This window comes from Cygnus olor, chromosome 14, assembly GCF_009769625.2.
Source record: "Cygnus olor isolate bCygOlo1 chromosome 14, bCygOlo1.pri.v2, whole genome shotgun sequence".
Lineage (NCBI taxonomy): Eukaryota > Metazoa > Chordata > Aves > Anseriformes > Anatidae > Cygnus > Cygnus olor.
Genome location: NC_049182.1, coordinates 17,135,395 through 17,160,295, shown reverse-complemented (window position 1 = coordinate 17,160,295; position 24,901 = coordinate 17,135,395). Strand labels below are relative to the sequence as shown.

The following is a 24,901-nucleotide window of genomic DNA, read 5'->3' as shown; positions in this document are numbered from 1 at the left end:
AACATATTGAAAAAGTACCAAGAGTTTCCTTCTTTCACCAATAAGTTAAAACGTTTTTCATACAAGTCTTGTTAGGCAATAGTGTGTATACCTGCATGTAATACTTAGTGAAAAACTCAGGAGTAGGAAGGGTGAATCAGGAATGATTGCCTTTTTAAAATTTTTATTTCTGTGAAAAAGGTTGTTTTGTTTGTTTGTTTGTTTCAGATAAAATCTTCCAATGAGTATTCCTAATTTAATTATTGACATGATAATATGAGTGTGAGGGGGTTTATAGATTTTTGAAACACCACAAAGGAATATGCATGTTTCCTATAAAGTTGCAGGTCCTGATAATTAGCGTGCACCTGGTGAAGCCATGGTTACTACCCCCACAACTCTCAGTTCTCTTTCCTATTATTCCACAATTTACAAACCCTGATAGCATCTAATTAAGTTTGCCATTTTATTATTTATGTATCACTTAGCGTGAGTATCATTTGAGTACTTCAAGAGAGAGAAAAAGGCAGCAAACACTTAGGAAAAAGTGTACCGAAGCTACAGGCTGGAGAGCTGACATCTCCAAGTAGAAAGATTTATGTGGTCTACCACAAAAATTTAGCTTTTCTACGCAGGTATTAATCAGCCAGGTCTAGTCCTAATGTTTCCATATTGCACCACTGATTGTGCACCAAAATACAAGATCTGTACCAGTCCAGATGAAAACAGGTGAATTAAAACTGTAGGGAGGAAAAAGAAAATTCCATGAGGAGGATCAGGAAAACTTAAATTCAGCCTTTTCTGTCTGGAGAGCTATTTTCTGAAAGCTGTAGTTTAAAATAGGATAATAATATAGGTTTGACAATTTGTTTGTTTGTTTGTTTTTGATGTTATTTGTAGTAAATAGCAAAGAAGGGTGACTTTTTTTTTTCTTTTTTCTTTTTTTCAGAAAGTTGCATTGCCTAGCAATTTATTTGACAATTTAGTGTGCACATGGAAAGGTACATCACACTATGGGATGTCAGCTGAGCATTGTCTCCTGAATTTGAGGAAAACCAGCAAATATGCCCGTTGATTTCTGTGAACGCTGTCTTAGAAACAAGACAATTAAACGTGTCTAAGAGATAAAATATATCAAACAGTATCTCCAGACTTTCAGATGAAAAAGATGTTTTAAAGCACTTGTAAAGCACTGCTTTTTTTTTTTTTTTTTTTTGGTCTGCATGTTTTATTTGCCCCGTGTAAATGTCAAGGCTTTTAAATAGTTGTCATTTTGTTTGTTTCTGAAGTGGTCTCATTGGTCTTACTCTTTGACAGTCTTTACTGTTATCACTGTTAAAGACAATATTTATAATATTTTTTAATCTGTACAAACATTTATTCTTATAATTCCCATTTGCATTTTGTTTTTGATTTTTTTTTCTTTCTGTTTTCATAGTCCTTCTTGTTTCCTTCCTTTTTTTCTTTCGTAACATCCATCTGATGAAAAAGATCCTGTGCTGTAGCTGATATCCCACTGTAAAATGTATTAAACATCTGATTCTGGATGACTGTATGTTATCCAAGGTGTAAATGAACAATATTGTGTATAGGTCTTGAGTATGCTTCAGCTCAGTATAGCCAATTACGTGACCCTCACTTCCTGTGATTTCTACTGACCATTTGGATACCTGATTCTAGGAAAGCAGTTAAGCATTATAGTAACATTCGTTGCATGATTAAAACCAGGTTGTTATTACAACCTAACACAAAGCTGTCTGTAGTGGAAAGCACTGTTAGATATACCTGTAGGCATTGCTGTTTGTATCTAGTGTGACAGAATTTTTATCTAAGGCATTCAGTGACCTGAAGGTAACCAAGTCCATCACTGTTAAAAACAAGTGCAACTTGTTATGTGTTGTAGTTCCGAAATGATGTATTCTGTAATTATTAATCAAATAGTGTCCAAAAACCCCACACTGAGTATTTGTAATCCAAACCGTACTGACTAGTTTGTTATACTTATGGGACTATCTTCAGTGACTTCAGTAAAAGATGTCTTTGATAATTAGCCATCATTTCTGGTTAACGTAATATCTGAAATGCCATCAGCTAAATGTTCAGAATGAAATACTGCACAAAGAGTCTTGATAAGCATTTCTTTGGAGCTGTCAGGCTCAGCACTATAATGGATGCGTCACACAGTCGGTATCTTGTTATGAGCACAAAGGGACACACACCTTACATGTGAAGCCAAGAATTTAATGATAGGCTAACTGAAGTTTAACAGCCTAACAGTCCACATTATTAGTGTGTTTATGGTAATGTATGTTCATAGTCTGTATAAGCACAGAAAAACGTCAATAATACAGTTGAAGTGGTTATACAGAAAACCATTCTGTTACCTACTGATTTTCTTTGGTTCATTTCTCATGCTTCTAATGTCACCCTGGGTACTAGGGCTGACAGTCGCCGTTGTGGGGAGGAAGGAGTTACAAAAAGCTGTCAACATCCTAAAGCCTTGGTCAAGAGAGCTGTGATGCTAGTGATGAAGGTTTCTTTCTCCTTTCTTTTGGGAGCCCTTTGATGTTATCAGTTTCCTCCTCCTTCTCACTTTTAGGGTGAATTTGGGTTTGTTTTTGTAACACATAATCTGCTAATGTACTTCTTTCCATTGGTTTCATTGGTCAGTCTTTCTGTTCCCTTTGTTTTTTTTCTAATACTGCTTTTACCGGAATAATGCGAGGTGGTACTCCTGAACTGATCGGTGTGATTTGTGCTTATGTCCTGGGGCCTCTGTCCATATGTCTACGTATTCTTCCACAGAACACTTTTACTAGAATTATATAGCTCTTTCATTCCACTCTAAATTAGCCACTTGTCATCACTATAAGCTAAAGCTAACTAAAACTAATTCAGGGAAAAATTACCTGATTCCTAGACAATCGATGCTTCTACTGTACAAGGAGAAAACATCTGAGGTTCAAACAAACCCAGACAAAGTACTGGGATCCTGCACTGTCAGGACAATACACAGCCTGTGGCCTTTCACTAGTAATCAGAGAAATGGTGTCTCTTGGGCTACAAGGTCTTTCTGCTAGGTCTGAACTCATTTGTTGATGGTTTTTGTATGAAATCATGGAGCCAAAATGCTTGTGTCAAGTCCATTAAACACATGAGATAAACATAAGCTAGGGGCACTATTGTTGCTAAATCTGACAAAACTTGAAATTTAAAACAGTAGCTGTTATTTTATAAATTCAGAATACAGATATGTATATGAAAACTTTTTACAATATATGAGACATTCAGTCACAGGTCAAAGCTAGGAGTTTAAATTCTTTAAAATACAAAATACTACTTTGATTTCTTGATAAAACCTATGTTTCAACATAGGAAGAAATCTTTTCCATTTGATTAATTGCTCAAGCACAGTTTGTCTATTCTATACCTTAAAATATGGCAAGCATAATCAGCAGCAAGCTGACATTACTGAAGTTATTTATTTGCTTTTTTTAAATAACTTTTTTTCTTGTCTTTATGGATCTTTAAAAACACAGTTATTAAGTATTGGGAGGTCAAGATATCAAATAAAATAGCAGGCAGCCCTGAAGTCCTTCAGGAGGGTTCAGCCTGTGGGAGACGTTCTGGCTGCAGTCTCCTGCAGCAAAAGCTTTTGCTCTCAACACATCAGTCAGTCAGCTCAAATTTTCTTTCGGTGTTAACTCAAATCCTACATATAAGTATTGTATTTTGATATCATCTTCCCTAAGAAAGAGAAAACCAGGACAGAGTTAAATATACAAGTTAGTGTGAACAGTTGCTTTTTAGATACAGGAGCAAGAATACCACTTAATTTCTGCCTCATCTGTGGGAATTGCAATATTTGGTTTATTTTTCCCTTTAGACAGGTAGGATAACTAAAGGCTGGAAAACTGGAAGAACTTGCTGCATGTAACAACCTCAGGCACTGTAGAAATCTCTAGGAAGACTTATTCATCCCTGGATAGAATACACAGCAGCAGTCCTGCTGAGAGGAGAGCTTCTTGGAATATCTAATTGGAAATGCTAATGCTGTCTCAAAGATGTACTTTCTTAGGACACTGTCCATTTCAAATGGGGAGGAGATGGGTTTCAATCTTGAGAAGCCTAACTTTGTAGTGGAAAATACATCGGTTGTTATATCTAAATTTCCTGGGTTCATGTTCTTCTGAACAATCAGGAATTTTTCATTGGACTGGTGATCCATTTCCAAGAGGAAGGTAGAATGCCCCCCTCTGAAGAGCTTGTTCCCAGGGTTTGCAGTGTTCTTAGGGAGGTACAAGGGATCTAAATACTTTGAGAAGGATGGAACTGAGCTGGCGGCTGGCACTTTGGTGGCCAAATGCTGCGCCTGGCTTGCTGACTGTAAGGATGACTCCTACCACCATCTCCAGCTATTTTTTGAAATAAAAATCATCCAAGCTATAGTTTCTTGTTTGATATTTTGTTTTGTTTTGTTTTGTCGTTGATGTTTTTGTGTCTAATAGCACATCCTACAGGAAAGCAGTGGGCATACCTGTTATTTCCAGACTTGAAGAGGACAGAAGCACAGCTATTTTGTGAATATATTCTAAATAGAGAAGCAAGATGAGCATCAGGGATTTTTTATTTTTTAATAATGAAGACTTGGATATTACTTGATTCAGGTGCATATAAACGCTTAAGTAAAGATTTTTAAGGTAAACTAGTTAGGCACCTCTGTTCTACCTCTGCACATTTTAGGTTTTGAATTGTATATATTGGTTTGGCCTTAAGTGTATACTAAGAAATTTGCTGCTGCAAATGAAGATGGCAGCACAACTGAGGTGAATTGCATTGCAGAACACCTGAAAGTGAAGGCAAGATCGTTTTCATGTACTTCACCATAAGACTTGACAAACTAGTTTTCATTAAGCAGCAAGGCACTTAAAAATGGTCACATTCATGATATCAAATGATTAACAGTGAAAGTGTGAAATGAATTAAGCACAGATTTTCGCACTCCACAAGTTAAGATATAAAGATACATTTTTTATTATTTATTTATCTATTTATTTTTGACATCATAAATCCAAGTTACAACATAATGTGATTGTGAAAAAGATCTTCTGGAAAATGTAATGCTGTAAGATTCTAAGATTATTTTTAACATAGACATATTCCCAGTAAATGTTGAAGGTATCTGCTCTTCAAATGATAATTATCACATACTTGAGATTACTGTCAGAAGGGCCAGAAGATGGAGTAGTTATAAGACTATCCTTTCTCCATGGATTTTCTTGTTAGATGCATAATTAAGAAATTGTGTAACACCAGAAATCTGTAGTATCCAGTAGAATTTACTTTTAAGCGTACTTAATTTTAACTCAACCTTGATGAAAATTAACAGTACTGTTTTAGTTTGTTTTTATTCAAAGGGCAAGTTTGTCATTTCACTTCTACTTTCTGAAAGGAAAGAAGCCCTACAGTTTTATCACTGGTCTGAGGGCAGCAAAGTTTATTTCAGCCAATTAAAATCACAGTAACTGTTAGAGACCCTAATAGGAACACCCTTTTGCTAGTTAGTTTCACATCCCAGATGGTACGATTAAAACCCCTTAGCTTCACATTTCTCTATTGTACTGGCTGCCCTTTCTCAAAAAGAATATTTACAAGAATATGGTACAACACTCCATTTGCATGGTGGTTTTTACAGTTTGCTTGTCTACAAACAGTGTGCTAATACATTCACTGTTGGAAGCTTTAACACTTGGTGTAAAGTAAGCTAAAGTTGATCGATCTCTTTGGGTCACACATTATTGCATATATGTTTTGAGATTATGTATAAAACTGTATCTTGGCTTAGTATGACTGCACCTTAAGTGTTGACAAGGAATAATAATATATTTGCTAAATATAATGGTTGAAGTTTTGCAGAAAATTTAGTGGAAAATCTTATCAATACTACTTTTTCTTATTATTGTATGCCTTGAGATATTGTCTTGATTATTTCCTTGGGCCAGTTACAACAGCTTTTGTTTGTCTGTCACCCTTAGATTTCTGCAGAGCCTTGGCTGTGTTTAAGCCAGCTAGGATATTTTCAACCACTTTAATATTTTCAAGAGACAAAAAGAGAGAAAAGTATCTCTCTTAGGGTTCAGTCTTAGAAAATTAAGACTAGCATGACTGAGAAAAGGGAAGACCCTTTTTTATTCATCTAATGATCCTCAGCTTCCAAACGATCAGAATGATTTAAAACAATGTATGTGCTGTTCTTTATTATCATGGCTGCATTCAGCTATGTACCAAGTGCCTGTAAGGGAGTGCTGCACAGAGAAATCTGAAGAGTTTGTCATTGCTCTGCCACCTTCTGTATCTTAGTAATTTCTCCTATGGAAAAGCATTTGTCAGTATAGGTGATATATAGCTGGCTGTTGCACCTACAAGGTACTTGTTTGTGATACTGGGAAGATTTTGACCTCTAACTCCATTTACTTTAGTGAGACTGAAGGAAAAAAAAAGTGGGAAAAAAAAAACCTCAGTTGTTAGTATTACTTGGAGTTCAATCTCATGCTTGGTAATAAATTCATTTTTAACCCTGCTTTCTAAAAACTCAATAAATGTGATCATTTCAGTGTCCCCATTAAATTCATGTCTTGTATTGAAATGGCGTCAGAATCTGGGTATTCTGATTGCCAGTACCTTTCTCCAGCTTTACTGATGCTCCCTTAATGTATAGCCGATGCAGGTTTGGGTCTGCACTTCAGAAATCCAGAAGGGCTATCAAAATCATATTTTTCCTTCACAGTTTGGGAAGGCTTTTATTCCTGTGACGATATGTAGGCTTTGGGTTGTTATTGGTCTTTTAAATTCTGTTATTACTTAAGAGACACCTCAGCTCTGGGTCTCTGTCTATCTTCCATTCCCAGAAATAGATTTAGAAGCTTTCCACAAATAACCTTAGGTCCCTTAATGTTAGGTCTAATATTTTTTCTTCAACTCTTTAAATGACTTTTGTGTTCACATAGTGCTTCACGGAAAAACTTCCTTAATTCTGGTAGATAGGAGATTCTTGACCATTGAGACTTAACTCCTGTTTCTTTCTCTGACATACCATGATAGAAAAGAGGACGAATTATGAATTTTACTCTCAGTTCCTTGGGTATAAATGTAGAGTCACTTGAATCATGCCAGTGCAATTACTCTAAGTTCACACCTAGGTAACTAACAACAAGCTTGTGTCTCTGGAATAGATTGTTGCTTTAATTAAAATATAAACTCCACATTTTTCTCGAAATTATTTGTCTCAAATTCCCTCCTGCTTTTCATGAACCTACTCTAATTTATAGCCACAATTTCTCACCAACACTTCTGCCAACAAAAGTATAAAATGAAAGAAAATTAGGTCTAGTAACACTATATAGTAACACTGCAATAGTTTCCGTTGAGGGAAAAAAAAAAAAAAGTCCCACACAATGACAGTGGCAATGACCCTGATTTATTTGTGTCTCCATTTATGTTATGGTAAGATCGTGTTGCTGGAAGTCTTTACAAGCCACACACATTTAGATTATCTTGAAAGTAAAGGATTTGCATGAAGGATTCCCTTCCCTTTTGTATGCTTTTAGACAAGAAACAAAATTACCCTTATTTTAAATTATCTGAGCAAATAAAAAAAATATATATAATATTGGGTAGTGTTAGGGTTTGTATTTGCTATACTTCTGTTTTAGACAGGAAGTAATTCCTAACATATATAATAAGGTTATGTATTTGTGATATGGAGAGAGAATTATTCATTCACATAGGTACATTTTTTATTTTTTTTTTTCCTGGCTGCTAATACTGGTTTGACTTGCATCACAGGACAAAGCAGTTTTCCTGTTCGCTGGTACAGACTTCCAACTGTGGCGATGTCAGTGACCTTATCCGTTCCGATACAAAAATCTTGTAGTTTGTAGGCACAAAAGCCTTGATGATACAAAATGGGATGAAGCAATGCCAGGTTGGATGTAATGCTTAGGAACATGGTTTAATGGGTGACATCGGTGGTAGGGTGATGGTTGAACCAGATGATCTTGAAGGGCTTTTCCAACCTTAATCATTCTATGATTCTATGAATACTGGGCAGGGAAGAGGAGTCTGATCCCAGAGTAATGAGTGTATCCGAATACCTGTCAGCTAGCTCCTTTTGAAGAGGGAGTGGTATGGGTAGGGACGGCCGTACCACATGTGGGGGGCACTGTATGCCTTGGCCTTATCGGGCTGACAAGTCACCTACTCTTGGGTGTGTAACACCTGCCCTAGGGACCTACTGTTACCTCAGCTCTCCATAGACGCTGCGCCTGCTACCGTTCTGGTTTTCCATCTGGAGACACTACTTGCAGCGTGGGATCACAGAGGCCTTGTGCTTAGCTTTCCGATAGTCAAAATTTAGGATTGAAGCCCATATATTCCACACATCTCTCTCACATATTTGCATGTTTTCAATTTAGGTGACAGTTCATACGAACTCGGTCATCAGTCTACATGAACATTCATAGGGTACTTCCAGGTGCTTTTAACTTGTACAGCTGTTGTGCTAGTAAAAAAGCAGTAAAAAAGGTGTTGCGCTGAGAGTCGGTGACAAGTGCAGCACGCCTGCCAGGAAGGGAAACACAACCTACTGGCTTCCCAGTTAGCTGAAATCTCTTCTTATTCTGCAGGAGTTCTGCACTGCATGTTGCTGCAAAAGAGCATTGCTGAGGTCTAAGATGATTTTCTAACCACAGAGAGGTTGGATACACTGTATGGGTGGGAGGAGGGAATGATCTGGGAATTAAGGCAAAGAAGAAAAGGGGCAAGCCTGATTCTCTAATTAGCCTTGTTGTGTTCCTACCAAGCTGTTACATCTGAGCCATCTGCTGAATAATTTGAATCACCTTCTTGTTACTGGACTGAGTTGGGAAAAACAAGCCATTTCTTAGGATCTTGCCTTCCTATTGGTTTTCCTTATTTGCAGCTTTTCAGTTTAGAATGCTACTGAAGCTCACTAGCCAAGTATGTTTGGGCTGAATTTGTACCATGACTAGTTTTTTACTCAGTCATCTGCACTGGTGTATTAGGTCTGCTGTGTTCCAAATCATCTCCCATATAGACCAAATTTGAATTCATAAAATAAAAATTCCTGCAGGAACAAGTTGATCCTTCAGCAATTGTCATCCTGCCTACCACGTCCATGAGACTTACCTGAATTAATTCCTTCTTCATCTAGAACTGTTTTGATCAAAATATGATTTTTATTCTATTTTTTTTAATGTCCAGAGTTTGTGAATGCACTCTATCACTCAATATACTGTTAGAGAGGGTAATAACTTGCAACATTAAAAGTGTACATCTCTAGTCTGCATTTGTGATACTTAATCCTTCTAGCAAATGGAGGTCAAGTACTCTCCTTTGCTAAATTTCTATTTCCCACAGATGTCTGAAAACTGAAGAACCTTTAAAAAAAGTTAGTCATTGCAAAACTCAAAACTCATCCATATGGTACACATCTTTTATATACCTAATGTTTGGGCCTAGAACATTCTCCATGCTGCTGGGAGACCTGCCTAAAGCTTGGCAGTAGCTCTTACGCTTCCCACTCAGAAGACCTGGAGTTTGTTTTCTAGTCTTCTCCTTGGTGAACCACATTTGCCTTCTTTCAGATTGCAGTGATGCACCAGATTTGCTTCGGGACGCAGGCCTCTGAAGTGTCTCATAAATATAGTCACTTAGGACTCTCTATGAGAAGACAAAAGGGTGCTCTCTCCTTTCAAAAACTGTACTGACTGTCCTAGCCTTGAATATGGACCACAGTCCTTAAGCTTCCCGAGTGGAGGCACCGGAAACTGAAATGATATGTTTACAGTGTCTCAGCTTCTCTCTTTCTCTCCCAGTGAATCTTCAGATATTTTTAGTGTATTATGAAAGTTTCAAAAGAGGATGGATGTGAATTTTATACTCTGGTGGCTAAAGGAATTGACTGAAATAATGAAAGATAAGAATTTATGTCTTGAATCTGTGACTTGGGCATTTAGAGGGTTCTGTGTTCTGTGTTGGCACGGCTAGTTGAAGCTGATAATGAAGCGTTGCTACAGCTCTAAATTCTTTGCATAGATAAACTGCTAGGCTTTCCTTTTGACAACAACAAACAAACAAAAAAAAAACACAACACCTGTTTGTGTGTGTGTATGTGAAATATGTGGGTTTTACAAACTTTATGGAAGAAATGACCAAACTGCCTGGCTTATCGCAGGAATGCAGTTATTTTCCAGTCTTTCAGCAGCAACAACTTTAAGTCTGAGATGTAAATTAGCCTCATTATCTAGCATGGGGTCAACTTCTTTCTTGTACATCCATGCTAATGTTATTGTCAGGCACTGGCAGTCTCTGAATTTCTAATATTCTCTTGTATCCGGTGGGCCTATGCTGTGTGTGTCACACAAGGCATGAAAGCAGAAATTTTCCCCTATCCTCTGCCACACAAATATTTGAATTTATGTTTGTAGCATTCAGTAATGCTAACATTGTTGAGCTTTCTCCACCTCTGCAGTTACTGGCTGCATCTAACTTTATTTAAATACAGCTTTTGCCTTTGTAGTAAGGAGGCTTTGCATTTCTGAGTGGGTTGTTACCTGGTATTTTTCTGTTGAAATGGTGAAGATGTAGAGAAATGTATTCCTATGAGCTTCTGTGTTTCTGTGTGCTTTTCCTTGTGGGGGATCATGGCTTTGCTGCTTTATGTTGTCCCCAAAATTGACACTGTGTTTTTGACTCATACTGTTGCTATAATGTGGATATCATTCTCAAGCTATCGTTCTCTCATCTGTTTGTATTTTCCATTTCTTGAGGTTCTGTATATGAGATGGGGAGGAGAATGACACGCTATGTAGTATCAGGTTCATAAGGCTATCCTTCTTGCTGTATTTACTATGTAAAGCACCAATGCTAGCAAGAGTCCAGGATAATATTAAACAAAACTCTCTTTTTCTGCACCTGCAGAAAAAAGAAAGTATACATTTTTATCATGTATTTTTTTATGACCGTTCATGTGGTATCAGTGATCTGTTTGAACACTCTGGTTTGCACAGCGAATAAGATCAGTGACAAGACTTCTCAAAGTCTATTGCAAGGCTTATTTTTCAATATTTTTCCAATATTGACAGGATTTTTTTTTTTTGACCAGCTCAATATCTTATTGTTTATGTCTTTATTTAACAGATATATATTTCTTTTTCACTATTAGAAGTAGACAGATGTACTACTAATAAGAACTATTGTGGGAAAAAATATGTTTGTCTGAGATGTTTTAACTTAAATACACTGCAATCACAATTACATTTTCAGCTCTGTAACTTGCCAGTGTAACCGTTATGGAGTGAAAATAAACAAATAAATAAAACCACCGGAGAACATTTTCATAACATTTGTGTAAATTGAATCATTTAATTCCATAAAGCTGTTCTTACTGCATGAGTTTTGATGATCTCAGTAGCTTATGCTCTTCATTTTGACTAATTTCTGAAGTAATGCAGTAATATGAAGATTGATAACATTAAGTACTTAGACATAAGTTGAGATGTAGAAATAGGCTGTTGATCATGCACATCTTTAAAAATCTCATGTTGTTGTTTTTTTTTTTTTTTTCTGAAGAAAGAAATCTACCCTCAGCATGTTGGCCAGATTTCAATTTAAGTCATGAAATATTTGGCAAATACTTATCATGTTGTTGTAGTTAAAATCACGATTTGCACCTCCAATGTGCTGAAGGTATTAGTGTTTTTAAAGATGAAGTGTTTGATAGGAGTATACCTTAAGGTATTGTTGCTGTGGTGCAAATTGTTTGCTATCTAAATACAGAAGTATGCTTTCTTGTGACTACTTCTATGACAACAGACACACCTTCATCAAAGTCATTATGATAATATATGTATGAATATTTGAATGAATGCAGAAAGCAAATAACTCAGTGCCCAAAATATTTAAATGGGTTTGTGCAAATTGCTGTGGACCTCCTAAATACCTTTATAAAGGATATAAATGAGTGTTAGCTAGGCATCTGTGTGATCAAGCTGGTTTCTAATTGCAAAACAGATTTCTCCGCAGCTGAGCCAAACGTCTCTCTTTTTTAAAATAAGGTATTTGATTATTTGATTTATTTTTTTTTTTCTAACATTATCTGTCTGAGATAAAATCACTGGGGGAGAGAGGAGGAAGATTCATTGGTTTGTGGTTAAGGACTACTTATCATATATGGATCAGCAGCCTCAGGGAAAGAAGCCTTACAATAGCAATTGAGTATGTAGTTGAAGCAAGATAGGGGAGACAATGTCATTAGTACTGCATAGACAGTCATGTGATGGAAACACAGTTACGCTGAGCACTGCTTTGGCCTAATAGAGGCTAACATGGCTGACTGTGCTTCTATTTTTCTAATCTTTATTTCATGCTTAAGTATCTGATAATTGAATTCATTCATGAAATTATTGATGCGTGACACAGATTACTTATTTTTTTCACTTGAGAGAATTGATAGAGTAAAAAGTATGTTTGGGGTTTACTGGAAAGAACTACTGACTCGAAGGTCTGTGGTAATAATTGGCTTTGTTTTTGTCATCCCATTGAAGTTAAAGGATACCTCAAAGTGTAGCAGTGACTGGGCAGTATTGCTGGGCATCACACCAACAGTAGTACTCTGCTGGATTAGAGGGATGTCCTTTATCATTTATTCACTTTATCACTTTCATAATTTTACTTTTTCTCTGCTTGGGAAGCTTTATGTAGCGGTATTTCAATTTCTATACAAAGATTTTTTGTTTGTTTACTTGAAGTTTGTTTTATGGTACCTTATTACTAGTCTAACATTTAAAATACTACCATTTTCCCAGCAGACTAAGGTAACAACTTTTTATTTCCCGAGGCTGAGATAGATTCGGGGGGAGAACAGGATGGCGGGGGGGAGGATGATGGCACTAGGCTAGGCTCTATGTAGTGTTCCATATAGGGCTTATGTCCAAAATGATTGACAATGTATCTGGGTAGAAAATACACTGAGCAGCTTGGAATTTACGAGAAGAGATCTGACTATGTTACGTTGCATTGAATTGGATTATGCAACTTGTTAAATGACAAATGAGGCAATATGAAGCAACTATAAAACATGACAGGGAGTTGATATTTTCCAGAGAAGTATCTAAATTATGGATTCTATTGTGGGGGGTGTCCTGGGACACTTGATAGAAATATTATGCTTACTTTCTTTCTGGATTACCTTTAGTGTGTTTACAGTGTATATTTTTAAAAAAATGGTACAATATGTCAAAACATAATCCTGTTATTCAGAATCCACACAATATAGAGACTGAGTGGCCTCCAGCATGACTTCTCTTTAGGTAGGGCCTCATGTGAAAGGACGTGTGGGCTTGCTGAATCCACACATCCATATTCTGTGGAAGGATAACTTGATGGTTGTTAGCTTTCTACTTTTTTTTTTTTTCTGTACTGTTTTCTGCTGTTCTTTGGATGCTGCTAACACAGCTTGCAGTGCATACTCCACAGCAGTGTAGATGCTACATTAAAAAAAAAAAAAGTTACTAGAAGATGTATATTGTAATAATGTTACATTTATAAAAAGCATATGAATACTTCAAATAAATGTTTGTGTGTTTTTTCACGTTGCAGTTTCAGAAAACTTTTTAAAAGAGTGGCCAGAAAGAGTATGTAGCTCTGAAGAACAGTCTGCAATGTTGCAGTAGATATTCAAGAAAAGCTGTTCCTTATGGTATAAGCCTCGATACATTACAAGTACAGTACGGAGCACCTATCACAGGACACCAGATGCACATTGTAATGAGTCTCAGAGAGGCCATATATTTTAACAATTAGATAAGATATGTGTTATCATCAGAAAGTGTACAAAATACGTAATTTTCCATACAATGTGTTTTCTGTGACCCTATCTTTCTGATTGTTCAAGAATAAAAGTCATATTTAAAATGTAAAGAATAAGTCTACTGATTTTTCCATTTTGGTGTTTCCTTGTCTTTTCATTTAGATGTAATCACTGTAACGACAGACTGAGGGCAAAAGAAATTAAACCAGTTGGGTGAATTAGCTCAGCAAGTGACGGTTCACAGGAGAGTCTTTATCTACTCTTTCCACAGACTGTGTGTGCATAATTGCAGGTAAGTGTACTGGCTACATTTTCTTCGATAGAACAATTATAATAGAAATTATAATTAAAGGTCTGTTATTATACTCATGACTAGATATTTGGGTCAAACTTGTACATGCACTAGCTTGAAGCCTGTTCTAAAAATGTGTTTGATTAAATTTATATTTTATTGTATCCCTTCAGGGGTTTGATTATGCAGCCAAAATGACTCAGTTAATGTCAAAATGATGCTTATAAGAACTGGCCATTTTTATTAAGTATTTCAGACTTTGCGGGCACTGTTTTTTATTTTTAGGTATTGTCCAAATGAAAGTTCATATGTCTATATCTCTGCATATTACAGCACTATGATTGTAAAGGGTGTGTATATATATATATTATTTTGGAAAAACTCAAGATCATAAATTTGAGGTGTCTAAGACCTCATGAAAGGCCATGGCAGAATTAAGCACCTAATTACTCTCTGTGACTACAACAATCTCTTGTAAATGTCTTGGTGCTGTTATTCACCCAGTGGGAATCAAGACATCTACTAGTCTTCATAAAAGCCTGCTTTAGTTTTCATGATAGTTTATACCATTAGAGCTAACCTGCCACTGCTGAAAACACAGACTGGGAGGGAGACCTAATGCTGTTGCAAAATATCTTAATATGGACCTCCTCTGGCCAAATACCACATGGAGTGTTAAAGCTACTCAGCTGGGTATATAAATAAGTGTTTTGTGATTGTGTCGTACAGTACCCAAAAGCACAGACTGATGAATGCTTTGTTTGCAGAGATGAAATACACAAGGATATAGTAGACAGTATGGTTACTTTCTTAGCTAAGTCTCTGTTAACACACGGTAGTGAGGCCTTTGAAACTGCAAGGGAAAACATGAAAAGAAATTCCAGAGTAAAAATATAGCAGGTGAAATTTTCAGTGTGAGCTAACAATTTTTATTTTCAAGGCTTAATTATTAAATGCATAGCAAATACATTGGTGGATTTTGGAAGTACTTGATATGTTCCCTAATTTCTCTTGTGTATACAAATATTTCTTCTTTACAGAAGAAATATTCTTCTTTTCTTCTTCTTCTCTGTCAAAACTTAGATTAGCTGGCAATTAATTAGAAAGTTTACAAAATCAAGTGATAAAAAATGTAACACACAACATGTTTGGTGTTTGAAAGCAATAAACTGTTTCTACATTTCTAAAATTGAGTATGATAAAATAATCATGTTGATCTCCAGATCATGGTTGGCTTCATATTAGAGCAGGTAAATGGTCTTTACCTTTGCATATTTTAAATATTTTTGTGAGAACTGTTATTTGTGTTTAAAACAACAATAACAACCAAATATCAATAACAACCAAAGCAACACCACAAGATAGTTATATCCACCTCCTACTAATGAGGAATATGCTAAGAATGGACTTTCTGTATGAATGATATTTTTATCTTGTTTTTATATATTTTCTGTGCATAGATTTAACAAAGTTTTGTTTTCATTTGTCCTTTAAGATAAGTGTCATGTAAAAAATCCGCAGAATATGTTATAAAAAGTTAGTGATTTACTTAAAAAAATAAAAATAAAAAATTGAATGTCTTATGTTTGAAAGACCATTAAAAAAAAAAAAAAAAAAAGAGTGAGTCTGGAGGTGAGAACTCAGTTATGTACCAGTCAGGTAGATTCAGTTACTGGCTTCTGTTAATTCTGTGCATTTATGTGTATGAGAAAATTAATTCGCTTGCTTTCTTTGTAATGTGGCTCTTTGCATTGCACCTGCATTATGAGTTGCTGTTTTCCATTGTAGCACTAGCTGCTGTTTTCCTATATTCTCTTTGTGAATATTTAATATATATCAAGAAGCTTGAGATTTTTTCCTTCAGGGAACAGTAAGGACAAAACCAAAAGGAATTTAGCAATCCAAAACCAAGAAGGACTGACTATAAGTAGATGAGAAAGTTTCCCAGGTCTTTTGTGTATCATCAGAAGGATTCTAAATTTCCTTTTGATATAAGATACTTAAAATGTTTGAGAAATATCTGCATTTTTTGCTAGTGTTCTTGTGCTGTAGACCGAACTTCTGATTTATTTGATACACTTTTCATCAAAGATTGTGTGTGTGGGCAAATAAAATACCTGTGCTTTATAAGCAAGGGAGTTTCATTATTAATTATTTTTATTGCTGTCAGTTGTACAATTCGTATAATAGTGTCATTGTTGGTAACTAGTACATTAATTTTAACACTTCCAAAGAAAATAAGTCTAAATTTAGAAAAAGAGGTCCTTTATCCTATATTACAGCTTTTCAGACTGAACGGTATATGGAAAATTCCTAAGCAAAAGCATGATGTTATATTAAAATTGGTTTAAAAAGTGAGATACTATCTTATGTATACATCATTTCTTATGCATTTACAGTATAAGTGGAATTGCATTCATAGCACTAGTCAACACCATTATCTGATTATCCAGTGAGTAGATTTCTCTAAAAATAGATATTTATCTCCTTACCTTCTCAGAGCTAATATCAACAACATTCTATAGCTACATTTTTATTAGTTCACACTCTGGCGAACATTATAATAACTCAATAAACAAGGAAGATTGGAAACTACTACTAAAGAATGAATAGCAAGAAAATAAGAATTCTGATGACCTAGATTCTTGAGTTAATTAGGCAAGCCAACTCCTGTTGTTACAGATGGAAGACTATAATGTCTAGATGCAGAGATGTGTATTTACCTAACTCCCATTGAATTCAAATGAGAATTAGGCTCCTAACTACCTTTCTGATTCCGGGATAAAGTGATTTCAGCAGCATTTGGTGTCGTTAGTGTGGAATGTCTGTCTGCTTCAGTGCAATTATTTTGCATTTACTCTGTCTTAGTAACAATAAAACTCTGGCCATGGAGTTAATTTGTTGTCTATAAATGGTTTGTGACTTTACACTTTGGAAAAAAGAAATCTTAAAAAGAAACCCTTTTGAGAAAGTGTATTTTTCTGTGATTTGAAGGAAAAAAAAACATTCTCTTCCAAGAAGTGTCCCCATGTCTTGCTTAGATTGTTTGCAGCTCTTTCAACCATTACTGCACAGTTCAACTTAGAATGCAAAGGGAGTGATGTGTCTGTCTATATATTAGTAAGGCCTTTCATTAAATCTTTACTTTTAAAAATAATTGGTTCTTTTAATCTATAATGGAACATGGACTTACAGGCTGGCTGTGATTAAAATTAAACCTTATTTGTCTTTTAATATGGTGCTATGTTCATCTGTAATTGAGTAGGGATCGATGCCAGCCCTGTGATGGGCAGTAAGCTTATCCAACATGACGGAGATAGATTTCAGGGAAGACAGACTTTGCTGTTTCAGTGTTCAAGTAGGATGAGTAGACTATATCAGCAACATTTAATTATTTTGTAGGTAATTATTCATTTGAGGGACACAAGTTTCAAAGCAGTATTGGAGTAGAAGGAAGACCTAATACAATTACTGTTTGGCTAAGTACACTGTTTGCACTGGTAGCTGGAAAGTCATAATGAGCTTTTCATTACATTTGCACAGAGGAATGTTTTATTTTATAATAAATTTTAGTTTCAGCTTAAGCTCAAGTCTTGGAGGGAAAAAAAAAGAGAGAAACTAAATCACAGATCATTAGCTTGGATTCTCTTAGTGTTTTTTGTTTGTTTGTTTTTGTCTGTTTTTTTAAGATTATTTGCTCTTGTAGTAGTCATAGAACAACTTAGGTTGAAAGGGCCCACTGGAGGTCATCTAGTTTAACTCCCTGCTTGGAGTAGGTCTAGCTAGACCAGGTTGATCTTGAACACTTCAAAGAATGGAGATTGCATAGCCTCTGGGCAATCTGATCTAAAATTTGACTGTCCTTGTGGTAAAAATAAGTAAATAAATTTCTCCTAACATCTAATCAGTATTTCCTAAGTTCCAACACATTTTCAGTGCCTGTTAACCTATTGCTGTGCGCCTCTGGGAAGAGCGTGCCTCTGTCTTCCCTGTATCCTATGGTCAGGGAGTTGTAGACAACAAGGCAGCCTTTTATCCTCCTCAGGGCCGAACAAATCCAACCCTTGCAGCCTCTCCATGCACTCCACCCCCGCCTCCTTGCCCCCTCCCACCCACCTTGGTGCTCTCCGTGGGACTAATTCCAGTATGTTAGTGTCTTTCTTTTATTGGGGAACCCCAAACTGGACACAGTATTCTGATGTGGTCTAACCAATACCAAATACAGAGGAAGATCACTCCTCTGGACCTGCTGGCTGCACTCTTGGTAATCCAGCCCAGGATACTGTTGGCCACCTTCCCAGCAGTTGGTCCCTGAGTTATGCCATCCCAGATGTGTGACTTTGCATTTCCTTTTGCTGAACTTCACAAGGTTCCCATCAGGCTGTTTCCAGTCTGTCTGGGGCTATCTGAAAGCAGCCTTGCCCACTAGCATGTTGACTGCTCCCCCTCGAGTTGGTGTTATCCACAAACTTGCTGAAATTGCACTTTGTCCTGTCATGCATTAGTGAAGGTGATTCCTGGTGTTGGTCTTCATACTGATCCCTCAAAGACACCACTAGTCTTTCACTACTCTAACTCGTTGACAGCTGGACTTCCCAGAACTGATGATAACTCTCTTAGCCCAGCACCCCATCCGATTCTTCTCCCACCTTGTTGTCCACTTACCCAATCCATCACTAACCAGTTTGATGTGGACTATGGGAAACTGTGTCAGAAGCCTTACTAAAATCAAGGTATCTTACAACCATTTCCCTCACCTCATCCACAGAGCCTGTGGACACGTCAGTCCTAGCAAGCAATGAGGTTGGTCAGGTTTGATTTGGTAAACCCATGCTGACTGTTCCCAAACTCTGTTTTGCTTTCCATCTGTTTATAAATGGCTTCTAAGTGACTTGCACCATAACCTTCCACAGAAGTGAGATGAAGCTGACAGACCCCTGCTTACTGGGGTTTCCTTTTACCTCTCTTTTTGCCCTTTGCTTTCCATGATCAGAAACTTATCAGGAACATCCCCAGATTTCCATGACCTTACAAAGATGATAGAGAGCAGTCTCACAGTGATGTCAGGCCAGACCTGTCAGCAACCTCAGATGTATCTCACATGGTCCAATGAATTTGTGTATGTCCAAGTAGGTTAAGCTGTCCCTTAATTTGTCTTCCTCTGCTGTGGACACTGCACTACCACAGAAAATAGTGGAAGGAACCACTATTCTCAAAGCTGGAAGGATATAAATAAATCCTCCCAAAATTTTATGCAGGCTTTCATAATGAATACATTTCCACCCATCTTGAGCAGTCTTACCTGAAAATGTGTTTTTATATATAAACTATTGTTCAGGAAAACTAGATTTCTTTTACTGCTTTGTCTGTGTCCCCTGCACCGTAAACAATTGTTAGCTTTATGCTCCTTGCTAAGCTATAAATATTAATATACTACCAATGGTACTAACAGAGGAGAAACTTTGTTTTATTAGCAGTGAACTGGAAGGACTATGATTAGAGCAGGTATTATTTAACTATTGGAATTTTCATCACTTAATTTTAGCATGTAAATAACAGTGACTTTCTCTATTTTTATTTTTTTATTTTTTTCCCATGGGAGAGTTCAAATAGTGGTACTGAAATGGACAAGCTGTTAAAACAAATGCCTTGTTGTCTTGGCTTTGACAGATCATGCTTGCTTTGAGTTTATTTTCTGTTCATTTATTGCTGAGTATTTTTCAACCACATCTTTTAAGTACTGCTAAATACATCTCTGTGTCTGCAGTATCCATTGAGATGACATTTATCATTTCCATTAGTTCAATATGGTATTTGATCTTCATAAGTTTTCACACTGTCCTACAGATAATGTGAAAATTCTTGTTCATCTAGGAAACAAAAGTGACTAGAACTCTTAACTAACTTGTGCTTATTTTAAATTGTATGGGTAATTCTGATAATGAGCATCAGTAACTGTATACTCTTGTTTGGAGTACTGTCAGTAAGATCTGTAGTTTATTTTATTGTGGTCTGGTATGACTAGTGGCCATAATCATTAAAAATGAAATATTGTAACAGAAAACAAAAAGGTAAGAAATTTCATTTTCCAATATGTAATTCTGAAAAGCTGCTTCATAAAGCAATAAGTTAGATGGTCTAATTTGCTTGCTATGAAGATGTTTTTAGTAGCAGGTTTAAGTAGATCAACTTTACTGTGTCGTTAAGGAAAAATCAACTGAGACAGAAAAGCTTTATTTTTTTCTTCACTCTTTTCAAGCAATTCCCCAGATCAATAAATAGCCCCCTAACACACACGAGGGTTTCCATGTGATGCTTCACCCAGGGGAATTGACTCAGTAATTCATAAAACTTCTCATGTTCATCCTTTAGTCCGATTCATTCACTGTTTATTCCTTGGAGGCCTTTTCAAAATTTCTGCATGGTATTTTCACTTGCAGCACCTAAACCTGAGAGTAGCGACATTATGAAAAACCTGTTCTAAGTTATGAATAAGAGGTATTCTTAAACAAATCAGAATGAGCACACTTTCAGATCTTCCAAATCTATATGGCAAGAAGTACAATTCTGTTTTTAGTAACTAACGGGTTTGTTATGCATTGGGCTAAAGAAATGAAACCAGATTGATTTCATGTCCTCAAAGGTTTATACGGGGTATAGATGAACCACAAGAATTTATGTATGTAACTGACTACAGTCAGGACTGGTTTGAACTAAGTTGCTGTTGAACTAACTTAGCCTGTAAAGTCTGCTATGCAGATAATTTCGTGCAGAAAAATACATATATAATGCTCTTCTTTGCTCTTACTGCACAGATTCCCTGTACAAGAGTCATTTTGTAATCCAAATGTGAACCAATGCCATATTTTTTTTGTAATAACTATAATTTTATGAAGTCTTTGCATGCTCTGTCTTTGCGTGCTTGGTCCGACTGGTAAGGATAAATAGGAGTTGGGTACTTCTTTGCTACTAGTTATAAAGTGTTGTCAATACCTGCTTCGCCTACTTAGTGATAAGTTCTTATTTTGTTCTAATCACAGCTAGGTATTGTCAAAATAACAACAGCTTCTACTAAGAGCCGTAGTGTGGCAACAGTATTAGTTTTAGTCCGCTTAGGAGTTTCTGGTTAGCAGAAGATGCTGGCATGAGGTTCAGTTACTATGTGACTTTTCTGAAATATCTGTAGAACTTTGAAAAAAATGGAACTACCTGATAGTCTGCCAGAAATATCACCCCCTAATGCAGTAAAATCTGTTAAATGTGTAGTTACCCTATAACATGTTAACATATGAACATTGTTCATACAACAATTTACATTTTAAAATAGCAACATGACATGAAGTAGTGCATTTTTGAGCATTATTATACTCTAAGGGTTCAACTCACACACCCTTTGGCAGCTTTTCTTCCACTTGTACTTGAGGTCTGCACTAAAAACTCTCAGGAATGTGCTGTATCGAGTAGTTCTCACTTCATGGATTGTGGTCATGCAATTTTACTTATTTATGCAGTTCCCATAACATCCAAGTAATAAGTTGCACATAATTTACACAGATAAATTGTGCACAGCTTTTAAACACTTCCAGTTTGGATCAGGGTTTCTAAGGTGTAGCATGGAAGTTTCAGTGATTCAAGTTCTAAATTTTTCACATTTTCTTTTATCTGTTGCATACAACAAGGACAGTCTAACATGCAATGATGATGGAATCGTAATTAATGTAGAAAAATCTTATGAATTTAAGAGCCAGAGTACTTTAGCCAAGCTCTGTTTTTTTCAAAAGATCAAGGAATGTTTACTTTCCAAGACTTGCAAAAAAACATAGTAAATTCCTTAGGAAGCTTTAAACTTCCTAAACCAAATCTACATTTTGGTTTAAGACAATGAGATGTTCCTAAATGTCACCGACATCTAAAAGGGGAGTGTAGGGAGAGAAGGATTGATCATCTGTTCATTCACAAAAAATAAACAATCCATGTTTGCAAAAGAACCACAGATTCTTCTAGGAATTTTCATTATGGCACTGATGAAGTTGCAGTACATCTTACTGCTAATTACTTTCCTAAGAAAAATGCTCAAATTTTGTCCTACAGGAATTATCATTAGTGAGCAAATGACCAAACGCACAGTCCAATACTCCAAAAATGGTTGGGGCTGTTCAAGTTTCTAACAAGTTTCATCAGTTTTTATTGCTTGTATTTTTTTTTAAACTCAGAATAGCTTGTAGTGTTGAAATGACAGTTAGTGTCTGAAAAACATCATTATTATTATCTTAATGGGAATGAAAAAAAATTAAATAGCACCATAAGTATTTGTCATGATTTTAAAATAGTGTGTTTTTTTTTTTCCATTTCCCAAACAGCTGTAGTGCCTTTAGCAGTGCCAGTGGCTGTGTTAGTTATTTTCTAGACAGGATCTGGGAGTGGGAAGTTTGGACAAACTTCCAGCATCAAATGCCTCTGGGACGATCAAGAAAATTGTGGAACACTATAGTACAAAATAAAGATGATGATTTTTAATTAGTCTGCCTGGGAAGAGTTGAGCATATGTCAGTGTTCTTCATTCTTTTTTGTTTCCTTCTTCAATTTCCAGTGAGCAAGGGTACGTTTATCTAAGCAATAAATAATTTGAAACTGTTCAATACTGAATCATATAACTTGCAGCATTATTCAGTACATTTGCCTGTTGTAATATGTTAATGCTAATGAAAGAAAGTTCTGTTCTTATCAAGTACAATAAAGATAAATACGTTTCACTAGGCTTCCTTTAATACCATATGTCCTTAGCCATTCTTTAATAAAACTCATCTACAGAATGTGGGGCTCTAGATCCTGTATTCACATTTAGGATGACCAGGAATTTATAATAATATGTGTGATTATGTAAAAGTTATGATGCAATTTGAGAGTGTTTTTTTTTTTCGTTGTTGTTGTTTTTTTTCCACTGAATATACTTAGATGATCTAAGTCTGCAGCTAAGATTTAGGGAGGATATTGAAACAGAAAAGCATAGATGAAGATCTCACACAAAGCAGATACTTAATTAAACAGGGAGGCATAATATGTGTCACGTGAACATTGGGATGCTGATATTTATCTCAATTTGTTATAGTGCACACTATAGCGGTCCAAGTATTTCGTTACTAGAAGGATCTGTGCTTGACAGCAGTCCTTCAGTCCACCTAGAAGCAAATTAGAGCATCTCTAAACTCACTCCCATAACAACAATTGATCCATTTGTATTGGTGTAAATGTTATTACTCTATCTTAAAGGTACTATAGTAATCTCCAAAGCAATATGAGAAGTGCTTACTAAATAAATGTGAACATGCTCTTGCGTTTGTTTACACAATATTTTTGTTATGTGAGAAATCAAAGAAAAGCAGTCGTACTTAAGGCAAGAATATATTTGCAGCTTTTCAGTACTTAAAGGCGGCTTATAAAAAAGATGGAGAACAACTTTTTGCTTGGGCAGACAATGACAGGGCAAGGGGAAATGGCTTTAAACTAAAAGATGGGAGATTTAGATTAGGGGTTAGGAGAAAATTCTTCACTCAGAGGGTGTTGACGCTGGAACAGGCTGCCCAGAGAAGCTGTGGATGCCCCATCCCTGGAGGTTTCAAGGCCGGACTGGATGAGGCCCTGGGCAACCTGAGCTAGTGGGTGGTGTCCCTGCCTGAGGCAGCGGGGTTGGGATGAGACGATCTTTAAGGTCCCTTCCAACCCGAGCCATTCTGTGGTTCTATATTAATAATACGCTACACTAAAAGGCTAAAACTAGTAACCTACATCTAAGCAGTTGCATTTATGGAACAATGAAAGATAAAGGTATTGTGGTCGCATGCTGAAATGTGCATTTATATTTTTTTGGTGTGTGTCGCCCTGAAATGCACATAGTCATATTGTATCTTGAAATGAGAGAGAAAGAAAAAAAAAAAAAAAGGCAAACAGAAATGCAGAAAGATGAAGAAAGAAACTTTAAGGAAACATTTTAAAAATTCAGATAATTAGTTTCAGTTTTCCATGACTTTCAAATGACTTATTTGTTCATAATAATGGCAAATTAAAAAAAATAAAATAAATATAAAATATAAAAATAACTTTAAGCTAAGAATACGGCCGATATTAATTGGCTGTTACGAAGTAGAATACTGCAGAATTGTTTGCTAAGAGAAATCACCAACTGCATATCGTTATACTCGCTTACCACAGAAACAGCAACTGATTCAATTTCTTACAAGAATGAATTAACCTCTGTTCTGTATGTTTCAAAAAAAGAAAGTAACAAACCACAAATCAAGTCTAAGTTGCCTTTATTGACAACTATAATAGAAATTTTTTGATGCCTAACTTGGTGAGTCCTGTTAGTCTTCATATATTATTGAGGAAGATCTGATAATAGTGCAAAGTTTTAATTTTGTGTTTGTCAGCTTTAACATGAAGAGAATTCTGGAGTCTTTGTACTGCATTAAAATGTATAAACCACCTCTTATAAACCAAACAAACCTAACTTTTGCTCCTTGAATTTAAGAGATTAATACAATTTGACTATGTAAGTCTGTTTTAAAAAGATCTATTCATTTAAGAAAATAATAGCCAGGGCATTTTAGCTACTGCACAGTGTTTACAGAGGACAGGGTATGTAGTTGAGAAAACTAATTAGTGGAACCATCTGTTTTTCTTTACTTATTAAACTTTACACCTTTGTGTGACTTCTGTGTTTCCAAAATGACTGTTCTGTC

The 24,901-nt window shown here is 36.0% G+C and overlaps 1 protein-coding gene across 1 annotated transcript in view; it reads left to right on the top strand.

Annotated features, from left to right (window-relative positions):
* TENM2 (teneurin transmembrane protein 2) overlaps positions 1-24,901 on the top strand; it is a 1,590,996-nt gene that overhangs the window by 318,090 nt on the left and 1,248,005 nt on the right. The window contains exon 4 of the mRNA XM_040574031.1: positions 14,033-14,162. The gene's annotated coding sequence lies outside the window, so the exon portion shown is untranslated. The remainder of the gene's footprint in view (positions 1-14,032; positions 14,163-24,901) is intronic.